Below are 14,072 nucleotides of genomic sequence, written 5' to 3'. Positions count from 1 at the left end.
CACATATCCAGCTTCATATCAATGGGTTTTCATCGACGGTAGGTTTGTTCGGTAGCTCACGGAGTACGGAGACGTACTTGAGAGGTGAGGAGCTCCGGTTCGAATCCCGTGTAACTACGGTTCGACAAAACGGTTCAAATCGGCATATAAGGAAGTTGAAATGACACAGTTGCATTAACAAATGCGTTTTTTTATCAGTTTTGCATTTGTCAACACTTTCGGGTAGGTTTAGCGTTGGGTTTGGTGTAGGGCATATTTCCAACACGATAGAGCATTAACTTTTAGCGACAGTCCCCGGATATTTGAATTCTGAATCGCCGCAATATGTACCTGAAGAAACGTAATAAAAACACAGCAATACGTACCTATATCAACGTAATAAAAACGTGCCAGGGTTGACGTATTGAACCTGTGTTTTAGCGCCACTCAGTGGACATTTCTCTTTGAAACTGCGGCGAAACGTGCAGTAAGGTACGTAAAAACGGTGTTGCAGAAATGTACGCAGAGGTACGTATTTTTATGAGACTGGGTTGGATGTAACATATATCATTCAAAAGTCAATCTGATGAGTTCCTGTTGATATTTCATTATTATGCCACAAGCAAAATTCGGATTTGAGTACACAGGCCTTTCTTGTGGGCCCTTTAATGGCTGTGGATATTGATCCATGAGCACTATAAGTGCTAATTTGCTTCGTCTTTCAAAAAGAACATGATAGAAGATGGATACAAAAAACAAATCACTTAATAAACTAACCAATTCCGGTGTATTTTTTCTGTTTGTCATATGGTAACCTTAGACTGCAAACCGCCAAGGGATTTGTGACATGATTTATTGTAAGTTCTGATTAGCTGGTTGCGTGTTAAATTACTATAGTATGTAATAAAGATCAGAGCACAGAACGATTAATTTGATTCGACCTGTGGCCAGCAGAGGGCCATCCAAACCTCTGGGGTCCCAAGCTTTTGATTTGTTTGCAAAAAAAAACAAAAAAAAGAGATTTGAGAAAATTTGAGAAAATGAGAATTATACCATTAGTTACCATTATTTATTATTCATTGTATATCATAACTTGTTCTTTGTTTTCCTTTTTTTCTTCTTCTTTTTTTTTTTTTTTTGGTTGAAGTCCAGGTTTGAATTGCCAGATTTAGCTATTTACGCCCTATAAGCTAGTGGATTTTTCTTTTAAAAAAATTTGCAAAACAGAGATACATGTGACACACCTACAGTAGCTACATACATTACTCTTACTCAAAAATAACTGCTTTAAGACAACATTATTCTTTAATTAGCTTATGTTACATTATTATTAGCTGCAGGGAGATCTGCAAACCAACAGCAACAAAAATATAAAACAGAATATAATTTTATAAAGAATAAGAATGCAGGGGAAAAACTGAGAAGATACGAAAGAAACTGAGCTCTGGTTCATGATAATACCACTTCTTACAGACAGCACTTTCTTGCAGATTCACATTTTAGAGAATGCTTAACCTACTTTACGAGTGTCTCTAACGCATTCTGTTTGTTCCAGCTCCATGTGCAGTGTTTCATTCATTTGCAATTTGGTTTTTAGAAATAAAGGACTGTCACAGCCATATGATTAGAATGAATACGCTCACTGTTTGGCAACAGATGGAGTCTATACCATTCCATTCACATTATTTACACCTGAATGACTCAAGTATCAATGCACATTAATTGGGTTCACAGCTTATTTTGCTGAATGCATAAACTGTAATAGACCAAACAAAGACTAAGTTTTTGAATGGAATATAATTTTAATCGTTTATTGTGTATGTATACATGTTTTTAGCCTCCTGTATAGCCATTTTTGATCTTTTTATATTAACACCCCCAAAGAAACACTTCTGATCAGCATCGATTTAACCTGAAAACAGTCAAATACATTAGGTTTCCCTCAGTCGACTAGTCGTACAGGCAACCCACTGGCTAATCGATTTTGAAAATATGTAGTTTTGCTCATCCCTAATGGCTACTTCATCAGTGAAGACAAGAAAAAAGTACCAGTAAAGCGAATCTTGACCACTCACATCAGTCTACTTTGCAGAATGGATTCAGTAATTCAACCCATGATGATGCTGGAATTTACCTCCATGGACATGGATTCGGTCTCGACAAAATATGTCAAATAGAGGCTCATCGTCTTCATCACACACCACGCTGATTGATTTGGACATTTGTAGCCAAGTGGTAACATAGGGAATCACTAAAATGAATGAAGCCTCCTTTTTGCAATGGTATATTAACCTATTTGCAGCAAGAGATGAAAAAAAGTTCAAACAAGACTAGCAGTTTTTCAACCGTTTCCTGTGGGATTTTTCTCAATTACATCCCCGTCGCTCCACAGTGAAGTGAATCTCAGAAATTTCATTCAGAGTTAATGCAATGTTAATACTTGTGCTGAAGATGACTGCATTACAAAAAGGTTGGACGAATTAACCTACACACAAAAATAGCACGCAGGTCCACACATATCCATTCCGACCCCCTGAAACGCGGCTAAGTGATGAGTCGTTTTGACAGGCATGACATTTTGACTGGCACATAGTTGATGTCTGTACATTGGAGTGGGACATAGGGATTGTGTGGCATGAATGCTTTAGATAAAACTTGTCAGAACAATACAAATCAGTGTCATGCAGTTTGTGATAAGCACACTCTGATGTAACTACATTATGAATGGCCTTTGTTTGTTATACATCTAAAACATGTATAAAGTTTAAAAAGGGTCAGACACCCTGTGAGAAAGCCCAGCCACAAAGAACATTTCAGTAACAGTTTTTGTGTTCCGGTAACTTCACTAGAAATGGTGCACTGAAACTTTTATTAGTCTACGTTGTTGCACTTGCATGTTTAATAAAGATGCAGAGTGATTCATATGCATTCAGTTACGGCAAGCCATGCATGGGAGTCAGTCAACTGTATTAGCCAATGGCCATTCCCACACACACACACACACACACACACACACACACACACACACACACAATTCAACTCTATCTGCTTCCGGATGGAACCCTTCACGTTTATTCCTAACAAAATGCTTCTTAAAAGCAATAAAACAAATAAATTATATTAATTTCTGAAGTATATTTTTATGTACCATGACTTATTTCCATTTGAAAAGTTTAAGTTTGCGACTTAACTTTGTTTCTACTCATAATGCACCAATAATGCAATGTAAATTAAACAGGAAACTTTATAATCCTCTTAACATACATTATTTACACTGCAAATAATTAAGAAAGTCTTTCTAAAAAATTCCAAAGGCACTCTTCCGGTTGTCACTGCCGGCTATGCATCCAAAAGATGAGCTGGTAAACTCTTTAAAAGGCTGAAATGAGGCTCACAAGCCTCTGAATAGTTGTTAGAGCAGAATCATTAGGCTAGAGGGAGAAATTTGCATGCAAATCTTAGAAACATTCGGTGGGTATATCCTTCAATTTGAACTTTACTCATGGACCCCTGAAGCAACAGAGGCCATTGTGCGTGAGGAGTTACAAGTTCTCCTGACTTTAATAGCCATACAAAGCTAAAATTATGGCAAATATGGTTATAAATTCCAAACCAAATCTGTTACAAGACCTCAGAAGCATTTTAAAACAGTAAATCGACTCAAGCCTGCAGCTGTAAACTTAATTATGCTGCCATGGTTCTTTACCCATACTTCACTGGTGCCATGATAGTTTACTAGACCATTTCTACTCACTATAATTCCAATTAAATTGGCGCTATACTCTCCAAGATATCAGGGAAGATTTTGCAACCATTTAGAAAGTGAACACGGAAATGCATTGTAAAACATGTCCTATTGTAGTACTATTGTTTAGGAAGAACAATGGCAAGCCTTTCACCAGTTCCTTTTCTTCCTCAGGACCATAAATCAAACATTCCTTTTCAGAAAGGATGATACCACAGTAATCTCAAAGGATGTACAGTTGAAAATAGACCACTGGCAGAGGACAATTCGAAAGTCTTCTCACAGGAGAGAAACTGTGTGACATCTCAAAAAGTTGCCGTTCGGTTCAAGGCCTGGATTTTGAATGGATAACGAATACTATTATTTGGATGAATAAAAATACGATGCAGGTTAATATTCATAAAGCTGCCAATAAGCTGTGTTTTTCTAACGTACTGAGGAATTAACTGCTCGCAATATTTTTAGCACAGGGGGAAAATGCGAATGATGAAAGTACTTTTCAGATGAAAACTGTACGGAACATGATAATTCCATTCCCTCTTGCTCTAAGCATTGACAGCGAGGGCTCTGATTTATTCATGAACCTTGGGCGTACTGCCAAGAAGCATTAAATGGGAGCAAGTGACTGAAAGGGTGGGGGGCGCCAAAAAAAAATGTTGCTGAGAAAAGCAAATTACAGTTTGAAAACAAATCAAACCAAGGTGTGGACACGGCATGTCTGGCACCCTCTCCATAACTCTACTGGAAAAACTATTTGTCTCAACATGAACCAATTAAAGCATCTCCCTCTTCAAAACTCACCTTGGGAAACACTTCGGAGAGCCCCAATCTTTGTTCTAGCAAAAATAGAAACACCTTTCTTTGAGGAGAGTGCTTCTTATTAGGGCATTTCATCATCTTGTTGGGCTTGTTAACCGAGCAGTCGTAACTTTCTGTGTTTTTGGAGGGGTACTGGAATATTTTGGCTTTTGGGGCAGCAGAATCACATCTGCAAAACTAGCTAAATGTCCTCTCCAAGTACCTTCAAGCGTCCTCCTTAAGCATATCATATCAGTGCCCATGGGAAATGCTTGCTAAATGTCACATAACATGCATATCTGGGTCCACGTCTACACACACATACTGGATCCAACACATAATTTTCTATCTTAACCCTGTAAGACCTGACTCATGAAATAAAAGTCAGAAAAATCTATATAGAATGATACAGGACCTCAAATGTATTGAAACTACAAAAATATGCGGTAACACTTTCTATGAAGACCATGCTTATAATGAATTATAGCCCCATTTATACGTACCTATAAATAAGTATTAGTATTCTATCAATATATTTATACTGACTCATTAAGACCTATGCTGTGTTATAAGAACAGTTATAATTATGTTTATATTATTTTTGTAATTACTTATAAGGCATGCATTTTCTTCTTCAGTGTGCATGCTCCTTAAAAGCAATAAAACAAATAAATTATATTAATTTCTGAAGTATATTTTTATGTACCATGACTTATTTCCATTTGAAAAGTTTAAGTTTGCGACTTAACTTTGTTTCTACTCATAATGCACCAATAATGCAATGTAAATTAAACAGGAAACTTTATAATCCTCTTAACATACATTATTTACACTGCAAATAATTAAGAAAGTCTTTCTAAAAAATTCCAAAGGCACTCTTCCGGTTGTCACTGCCGGCTATGCATCCAAAAGATGAGCTGGTAAACTCTTTAAAAGGCTGAAATGAGGCTCACAAGCCTCTGAATAGTTGTTAGAGCAGAATCATTAGGCTAGAGGGAGAAATTTGCATGCAAATCTTAGAAACATTCGGTGGGTATATCCTTCAATTTGAACTTTACTCATGGACCCCTGAAGCAACAGAGGCCATTGTGCGTGAGGAGTTACAAGTTCTCCTGACTTTAATAGCCATACAAAGCTAAAATTATGGCAAATATGGTTATAAATTCCAAACCAAATCTGTTACAAGACCTCAGAAGCATTTTAAAACAGTAAATCGACTCAAGCCTGCAGCTGTAAACTTAATTATGCTGCCATGGTTCTTTACCCATACTTCACTGGTGCCATGATAGTTTACTAGACCATTTCTACTCACTATAATTCCAATTAAATTGGCGCTATACTCTCCAAGATATCAGGGAAGATTTTGCAACCATTTAGAAAGTGAACACGGAAATGCATTGTAAAACATGTCCTATTGTAGTACTATTGTTTAGGAAGAACAATGGCAAGCCTTTCACCAGTTCCTTTTCTTCCTCAGGACCATAAATCAAACATTCCTTTTCAGAAAGGATGATACCACAGTAATCTCAAAGGATGTACAGTTGAAAATAGACCACTGGCAGAGGACAATTCGAAAGTCTTCTCACAGGAAAGAAACTGTGTGACATCTCAAAAAGTTGCCGTTCGGTTCAAGGCCTGGATTTTGAATGGATAACGAATACTATTATTTGGATGAATAAAAATACGATGCAGGTTAATATTCATAAAGCTGCCAATAAGCTGTGTTTTTCTAACGTACTGAGGAATTAACTGCTCGCAATATTTTTAGCACAGGGGGAAAATGCGAATGATGAAAGTACTTTTCAGATGAAAACTGTACGGAACATGATAATTCCATTCCCTCTTGCTCTAAGCATTGACAGCGAGGGCTCTGATTTATTCATGAACCTTGGGCGTACTGCCAAGAAGCATTAAATGGGAGCAAGTGACTGAAAGGGTGGGGGGCGCCAAAAAAAAATGTTGCTGAGAAAAGCAAATTACAGTTTGAAAACAAATCAAACCAAGGTGTGGACACGGCATGTCTGGCACCCTCTCCATAACTCTACTGGAAAAACTATTTGTCTCAACATGAACCAATTAAAGCATCTCCCTCTTCAAAACTCACCTTGGGAAACACTTCGGAGAGCCCCAATCTTTGTTCTAGCAAAAATAGAAACACCTTTCTTTGAGGAGAGTGCTTCTTATTAGGGCATTTCATCATCTTGTTGGGCTTGTTAACCGAGCAGTCGTAACTTTCTGTGTTTTTGGAGGGGTACTGGAATATTTTGGCTTTTGGGGCAGCAGAATCACATCTGCAAAACTAGCTAAATGTCCTCTCCAAGTACCTTCAAGCGTCCTCCTTAAGCATATCATATCAGTGCCCATGGGAAATGCTTGCTAAATGTCACATAACATGCATATCTGGGTCCACGTCTACACACACATACTGGATCCAACACATAATTTTCTATCTTAACCCTGTAAGACCTGACTCATGAAATAAAAGTCAGAAAAATCTATATAGAATGATACAGGACCTCAAATGTATTGAAACTACAAAAATATGCGGTAACACTTTCTATGAAGACCATGCTTATAATGAATTATAGCCCCATTTATACGTACCTATAAATAAGTATTAGTATTCTATCAATATATTTATACTGACTCATTAAGACCTATGCTGTGTTATAAGAACAGTTATAATTATGTTTATATTATTTTTGTAATTACTTATAAGGCATGCATTTTCTTCTTCAGTGTGCATGCTCATAATCCATTATACACTGGTTTATAAATGATCAAATATAAAATAGTTCCAGAGACACTTGTTTGTTGTATCAATTAGTTATCTAATGGCTAATGTTTGCATTAGAGGCAATGAATGGTCATTTTGATTTGTTGAAATCTATATCTCCTCAGCCATATGCATGGTATTGCTTATAGCAGTTTGGAATTAAGCTTTATAATATTGTTTAAGAAAATTGCATCCTATGTTTTCACTTTACTTAAAGCCATCAATGATGCATTTATATAGGTTAGTAACTAGTAGTAGTACTCACAATAAGCATTTATAAGAACTCAACACAGCTGTTAATAACAATATATTCACTTATTTGACAGAAATACGTCTGAATTACTAAAAAGTCATTGTAACTAATATATTAACATTATAGCAATGCAGGTTGCATCTTTATAGATACATTCATGGAACCACACGGCTGACTAATTAATACTTATAAATCAGTTTATAATGGATTATGAACATGCGCATTGAAAAAGAAAATGCATGACTTATAGGTAATTCTAAAAATAATATAAATGCAACTATAACTGTTCTTATAATACAGTATAGGTCTTAATGAGTCTTTATAAATATGTTTATAAAATTGTAATACTTACTTATAAATACGTATAAATGGAGCTATAATTCATTATAAGCATGGTCTTCATAGAAAGTGTTACCAAATATGCAATATGAGTATTCATCTTGAAATAAATGTAAAATGTTCTTTTACATTTTACTTATAAAAATCAGTAAAGATTTCACAGCACAAAAAGACACATGTCCCACGACCTGAAGGTGGACCCTTTTAGAATTATACTAAAAGGCCTTTTACTTGCTAAAAATGATAAACTATCAATCAGATGACAGAAGGCATGCAGTAGATTGTGTGCAACTGGGTTTTCAGCCATGTTTTGATCAATTTGATAATTATAAGCCTTAGAAAATTACATATCAATTATGATACAGTGAGCTTTAAAGGGTTAATACCGTATATTCAAGAAATCTGTTGCATCTGGCGGATTGTAAACAGTGTAAATGTAACACAATCACAGACTCCTTCTAACATTTAAGGATCCTGTTATATTACAAGCATGTATTGTTTTCAAAGGGAACTGGTGGACTGACACCCGACTGGAGGCAGCTGCTTATGATATGTGAGTTGTGACATGAGCAGACAGCGGTTTGCTGGAGGTGCTCAACCGCGGCGCGGGTACCATCTATCTCTAAGATCACTATCACCTTGCTGGAGATGAGGCCTGTAGACTTCAATCCCACAGATGGAATGGCTTGTAATCTAAACTCATAACCAAGATGAGCAGACAAATCCAAAGCTAATATCTCTTCCTAACTGCACATTTTTGACCAATGAACTTCCCTGGCTTTTCAGTCATTCATAATTGCGATAAAGGCCCATTTACACCAAGAAAGATAGCTACTGTATAACTAAGATTACCTTCCAACAATATCGTTCCTCCATGTCGTTATTGGTATAGTTAAAGTTGTGTTGTGGAGTTCATTTCATAGAATTAGATAGATTAGTTAAACTGTATAGTTATTGTTATAGTTCTTCCCTTTTCAACTTACGCCACTTGAGTCGCACAAGCTACTGGATAAAAATAGCCAATTAGATATTCAGTATTCAGATATTCAATATTTTACAACAGAGCATAGACAAAAAAAAAAAGTTATTTTTTTTTTTTACCACAGAAATCTCCGTGACTTTTCCATGAATATTTTTAAGAGTGTTCAACAACTGGAAAATTCTCAAATTCTCCAGGTTTCCATGACATACAAATCTAATAAATAAAAGCACTAAATTAAACAAACAAACAAACCAATGTTATTCTAAAATGTATAAAGTATATACCTAAAATCTTGCAATAGGTGTCAATTTGGGTCAATGGGTCTCTCATTCTCAAGTTCCTCATGGAGATCCCAGCCTGGAGAACCTAATACTGGCCATCAAACTACATTACCCTCTAACACTGGCACATGAATCAGGCAGAAAAACTACAATCATAATTTCACTGTAATACAATTCTGAATGGATCTTTTTAGTGACGGTATGTTGGAAACTGATACTGTAGATATCCTACAATATCCACATGAAAAGCTTCTAAAAAGCTTCAGTCTTCAGGAGCCGTGAAGCTGTATGACAATTAGAGGGCGCCACAAGCTTTAAAACTGCTAGTCGTCCTAAAAATAGAAGGAGAGCAGGCATGCTAGTGAAAACATATTAACTCTGTAAAGCGACATGAGAATTAATAGTCAGAAAAAAATCTAATCATATTTGATACATCAGGCTTTTATGGTTCATAGCTATGTAGTATTTATTGTGGAAGGCAAATAATAAAATGCAATACAATGATGATGAACAAATATGAATGAACAAAAAAAAAAGTTCCTCAAAAGCCTGATGATTATATTTGATATTCACATTTTAACATGATTTTTCAAAAAAAAAAAAAAAAGTATGGGTAATCGTAAACCTCAGTCCAGAAAGTTTTCATCTTGAAATATTACTAACATTATCAAAGTTATTCTTACATTTACTTAAGGTCAACGCGTGTACAATGATACTATAGTAGGCCTATTTATATATATTTCTTATCTAAAAGGCCTTTTACTTGCTAAAAATGATAAACTATCAATCAGATGACAGAAGGCATGCAGTAGATTGTGTACAACTGGGTTTTCAGCCATGTTTTGATCAATTTGATAATTATAAGCCTTAGAAAATTACATATCAATTATGATACAGTGAGCTTTAAAGGGTTAATACCGTATATTCAAGAAATCTGTTGCATCTGGCGGATTGTAAACAGTGTAAATGTAACACAATCACAGACTCCTTCTAACATTTAAGGATCCTGTTATATTACAAGCATGTATTGTTTTCAAAGGGAACTGGTGGACTGACACCCGACTGGAGGCAGCTGCTTATGATATGTGAGTTGTGACATGAGCAGACAGCGGTTTGCTGGAGGTGCTCAACCGCGGCGCGGGTACCATCTATCTCTAAGATCACTATCACCTTGCTGGAGATGAGGCCTGTAGACTTCAATCCCACAGATGGAATGGCTTGTAATCTAAACTCATAACCAAGATGAGCAGACAAATCCAAAGCTAATATCTCTTCCTAACTGCACATTTTTGACCAATGAACTTCCCTGGCTTTTCAGTCATTCATAATTGCGATAAAGGCCCATTTACACCAAGAAAGATACCTACTGTATAACTAAGATTACCTTCCAACAATATCGTTCCTCCATGTCGTTATTGGTATAGTTAAAGTTGTGTTGTGGAGTTCATTTCATAGAATTAGATAGATTAGTTAAACTGTATAGTTATCGTTATAGTTCTTCCCTTTTCAACTTACGCCACTTGAGTCGCACAAGCTACTGGATAAAAATAGCCAATTAGATATTCAGTATTCAGATATTCAATATTTTACAACAGAGCATAGACAAAAAAAAAAAGTTTTTTTTTTTTTTTACCACAGAAATCTCCGTGACTTTTCCATGAATATTTTTAAGAGTGTTCAACAACTGGAAAATTCTCAAATTCTCCAGGTTTCCATGACATACAAATCTAATAAATAAAAGCACTAAATTAAACAAACAAACAAACCAATGTTATTCTAAAATGTATAAAGTATATACCTAAAATCTTGCAATAGGTGTCAATTTGGGTCAATGGGTCTCTCATTCACTAATAATTGCGTAGAATATTCGTATTTATGCACAGGAGAACTTTTCAGGAAAATTTCTGCCTAATTCACAATATGTGCATACAAACATGAAGTTGTTCGTAATCTCATAACGTTAATGAATTGAGTATTCTGAGCAACCACATGCCCAAGATAAGTAATTTGCATAAAACACACCCAAACCATCTCCATATAACGGCATTCTGAACAATCGTACATCACAGCAAACAGATGATGCTCTCTAAGGATGTTTTCATGCCTAAGAGCAAAAACAGCAAGATATAGGAGTAATGCCAAGTGTGCCATCCTCAAAACCAGATTAACACCTTTTATACAGACCTATAGATGATTGTTGTTTGGACCTGGAGCACACGTTCACTCATTTTGGATATTCCGAATTGACATTAAAAGAAGGTTAGGAACACATTAATGCATGTACACACGTGAATTAGGCCAACATTTTCAGTTCACTGTTTTTATTAATACGAATCAACAAGTCAACAGAACGGAGCCAGTGCAGTGCATTCTCAGATCAAAATCACGTGCGTTGGTTGGGGGAGGCTGATACGTTAAAGAGTTATCTCTCTGGAAAGTTGCTTTATTAGCAGATAGCAGAAGGTTATACACTCAACACCATCTGGAGACATGGCAAGGGAAGCTGCTGTACTTCAATAATCAACCATACAGAATGACATCAGATATACAGAAAAAGCAAGTGCGCATACTCGCTTGTCCTAATCATTTAGTCAGCTTCAGGTATTTAAACTCCTGGGAATCTCAAGCATTCTCCCAGAAGCATTCAGAGCTAAACATTTTTTTAAAGGAGACAGGGAGTGCTCTAATGTAGGGAAAGTAGGCAAAGAAAAAAAATATTTTGAGGTAAGAAAGCATAATGTCACGTCTGACTTAATTGAATTAATGTGATCATGTTAATGGATGACAGAACTGATATCACCTGAATCAGCAGGTCATCACAGACTATGATATTCCAAAACAATACACTGGGGTTCACAGGACGCTTTCTTGCGTTCCGTCTGCTCTAATGTTTATCATTGAAACATGAGTCAGACAGACGTCTCTCGCCGGTGCGTCGCGTCTCGAGTTATTCCCGTTGTAAGGGAACCGTTGTCTGTTCATTATCCGAGTAGTGACTGAAGATGTCATTCAGCGTAACCATTACTGTTCCTTTACAGAATTAAAGTAATACTGATTTGGAACGTCGTGAGATTGAGAAAACGAAAACAGAATTTTAATTTTGGTATGGACTGTCTCTTTAAGAAGGCAGAACTGTTAAAAACAGCACAACTTTTAAAAACGCGTCGCAAGAACGTTGTCGGCGTCTTGCTGCAAGAAGAATGCGCCCTGCTCTGTGCGACGCATTCCAGGTCGGATACGCACAGTACTGTCACATTTATATTTTAGAACCCACATCGAACACATCAACGAGTTTAAACTTGTGGGGAAAAAAACTCGGTCGTGACTGCTTCATAATTCACAAGATCAGTGAATGAATGATATTTTAACGCTATATTGTAAGGCGAGAAACATAAGTGTCCTTCAGGTAAGTGATTCGCAGTATAACTCAAAACGCAGCAAACGCGTGGCGCGTATTGGCGCGTCCCCATATTACCGCACTATACAACATAATCAGTTAGTCAGACATTTAGATGTACTAAACATATTATTTATATCTGGATAAATACATTGCAGTAATGAAATCGATCGCCTTACCTTTGAATCAAGCTCGGTTCCAGTAAATGCCGTGAATGGAGACAGTGGGGAGCGATGTGGTCTGCTGGAGACACAGTAAGGTCTGCTGTCCGAACTGTTGCCTGTCTCCTCTCTAAGCGCATGTAGGCTATTCTTAACTGAACGAAACCCCTCCCCTGCTTCACACGATATTTTCAGCCACATTGTATTTAGAAACCGATTAGCTTCTCCAAATCCATACCTAAATGAACTACCTGTCGAAATGATTTGCTAGTCCTTATCCATACTCGCTTGGCATACTGTAATATGCACATTTTAAGTTTCATCTGTCAGGGCTGCGTTGTCAAAATATGCCATGAGGTCAGTGTTTTGCTTTTTTTTGTGAGAAGAGTTTTATTTTTCAGTCACAGCCTTAACACCATAAGGCAGGTTAAACTGAACCCTTTGGAAATATCTGTGTAAATAAATCAGTGGCTCCTAAAATGGCATTCAAACTTTGCCCAAGAAATAATAAATACAGATAAACACTGCACACACAGTTTTTGCAAGTGCTTAAGGTCCTTAGACATGTGACCATTGTTGTCCTATTAAAAGTTTAAATATATTTTCTGATTGTCTCCTACTATAAATTGTGATTGATTGGATTGGGGACGGTACGTTTTTTTTTTTTTTTAATTTACAGTTTTATCCTTTGATGATGCATTTAATTGCTAAAAAAAAAGTGACAGTAAAGAAATGTATAATGTTACAAAAAGTCTCTAAAAATATATTCTTTTGAACTTTCAATTCAAAAAAATATTCCTGAAAAAACTATTTTCAACATTGATAATAAATGTTTCTTGAGCATCAGATCAGCATATTAGAATGTTTTTTGAAAGATCATGTGACTGAAAATTCAGCTTTGGAATTACAGGAATAAATATTGTAAATTATTGTAAACTGTAATACAATTTAAGTTTTACTGTACTTTCTAATCAAATAAATGCAGCCTTGGTGAGCATAAGAGACTTCTTTCAAAAAAGTTACAGACTGTGTACATGAAAAAAAATATATAATATAATACAATACAATATAATAAATATGAGTGTCTTTGCATTTTGTAACAAAATAATCAAACAAAGTGTGAGAATTATTTTAAGGAAATACAGCACAAACCCACTTTAAGCAAAACATTTCACAAGATGTTGTTTCACTTGTATGAACTAGAGGGGAACTGACTTTATACATCCACTTTATACAAATCACCATGCGTCCGGTTGGTTAAAAGTAACTGCAAAAGTTAGTTGCGCGAAATAAATATCCAAATATGTTGTATTTACACTGATCTGTTCATTGTCACTGTTAAATACTTATCAATTAGTCAT

General features: G+C 36.0%; 1 protein-coding gene across 1 annotated transcript in view; it reads right to left on the bottom strand.

Annotated features, from left to right (window-relative positions):
• LOC107708735 (contactin-4-like) overlaps window positions 1-12,842 on the bottom strand; it is a 96,175-nt gene extending 83,333 nt beyond the window's left edge. The window contains exon 1 of the mRNA XM_016513035.1: window positions 12,730-12,842. The gene's annotated coding sequence lies outside the window, so the exon portion shown is untranslated. The remainder of the gene's footprint in view (window positions 1-12,729) is intronic.
• Window positions 12,843-14,072: the final 1,230 nt, after the last annotated feature.

The sequence above is a fragment of the Sinocyclocheilus rhinocerous genome, unplaced genomic scaffold (assembly GCF_001515625.1).
Source record: "Sinocyclocheilus rhinocerous isolate Xijiao unplaced genomic scaffold, SAMN03320098_v1.1 scaffold1107, whole genome shotgun sequence".
NCBI classification, from domain to species: domain Eukaryota; kingdom Metazoa; phylum Chordata; class Actinopteri; order Cypriniformes; family Cyprinidae; genus Sinocyclocheilus; species Sinocyclocheilus rhinocerous.
Note: the sequence above shows the minus strand (reverse complement) of the source record. Positions and strands in the feature narration are given on the sequence as shown.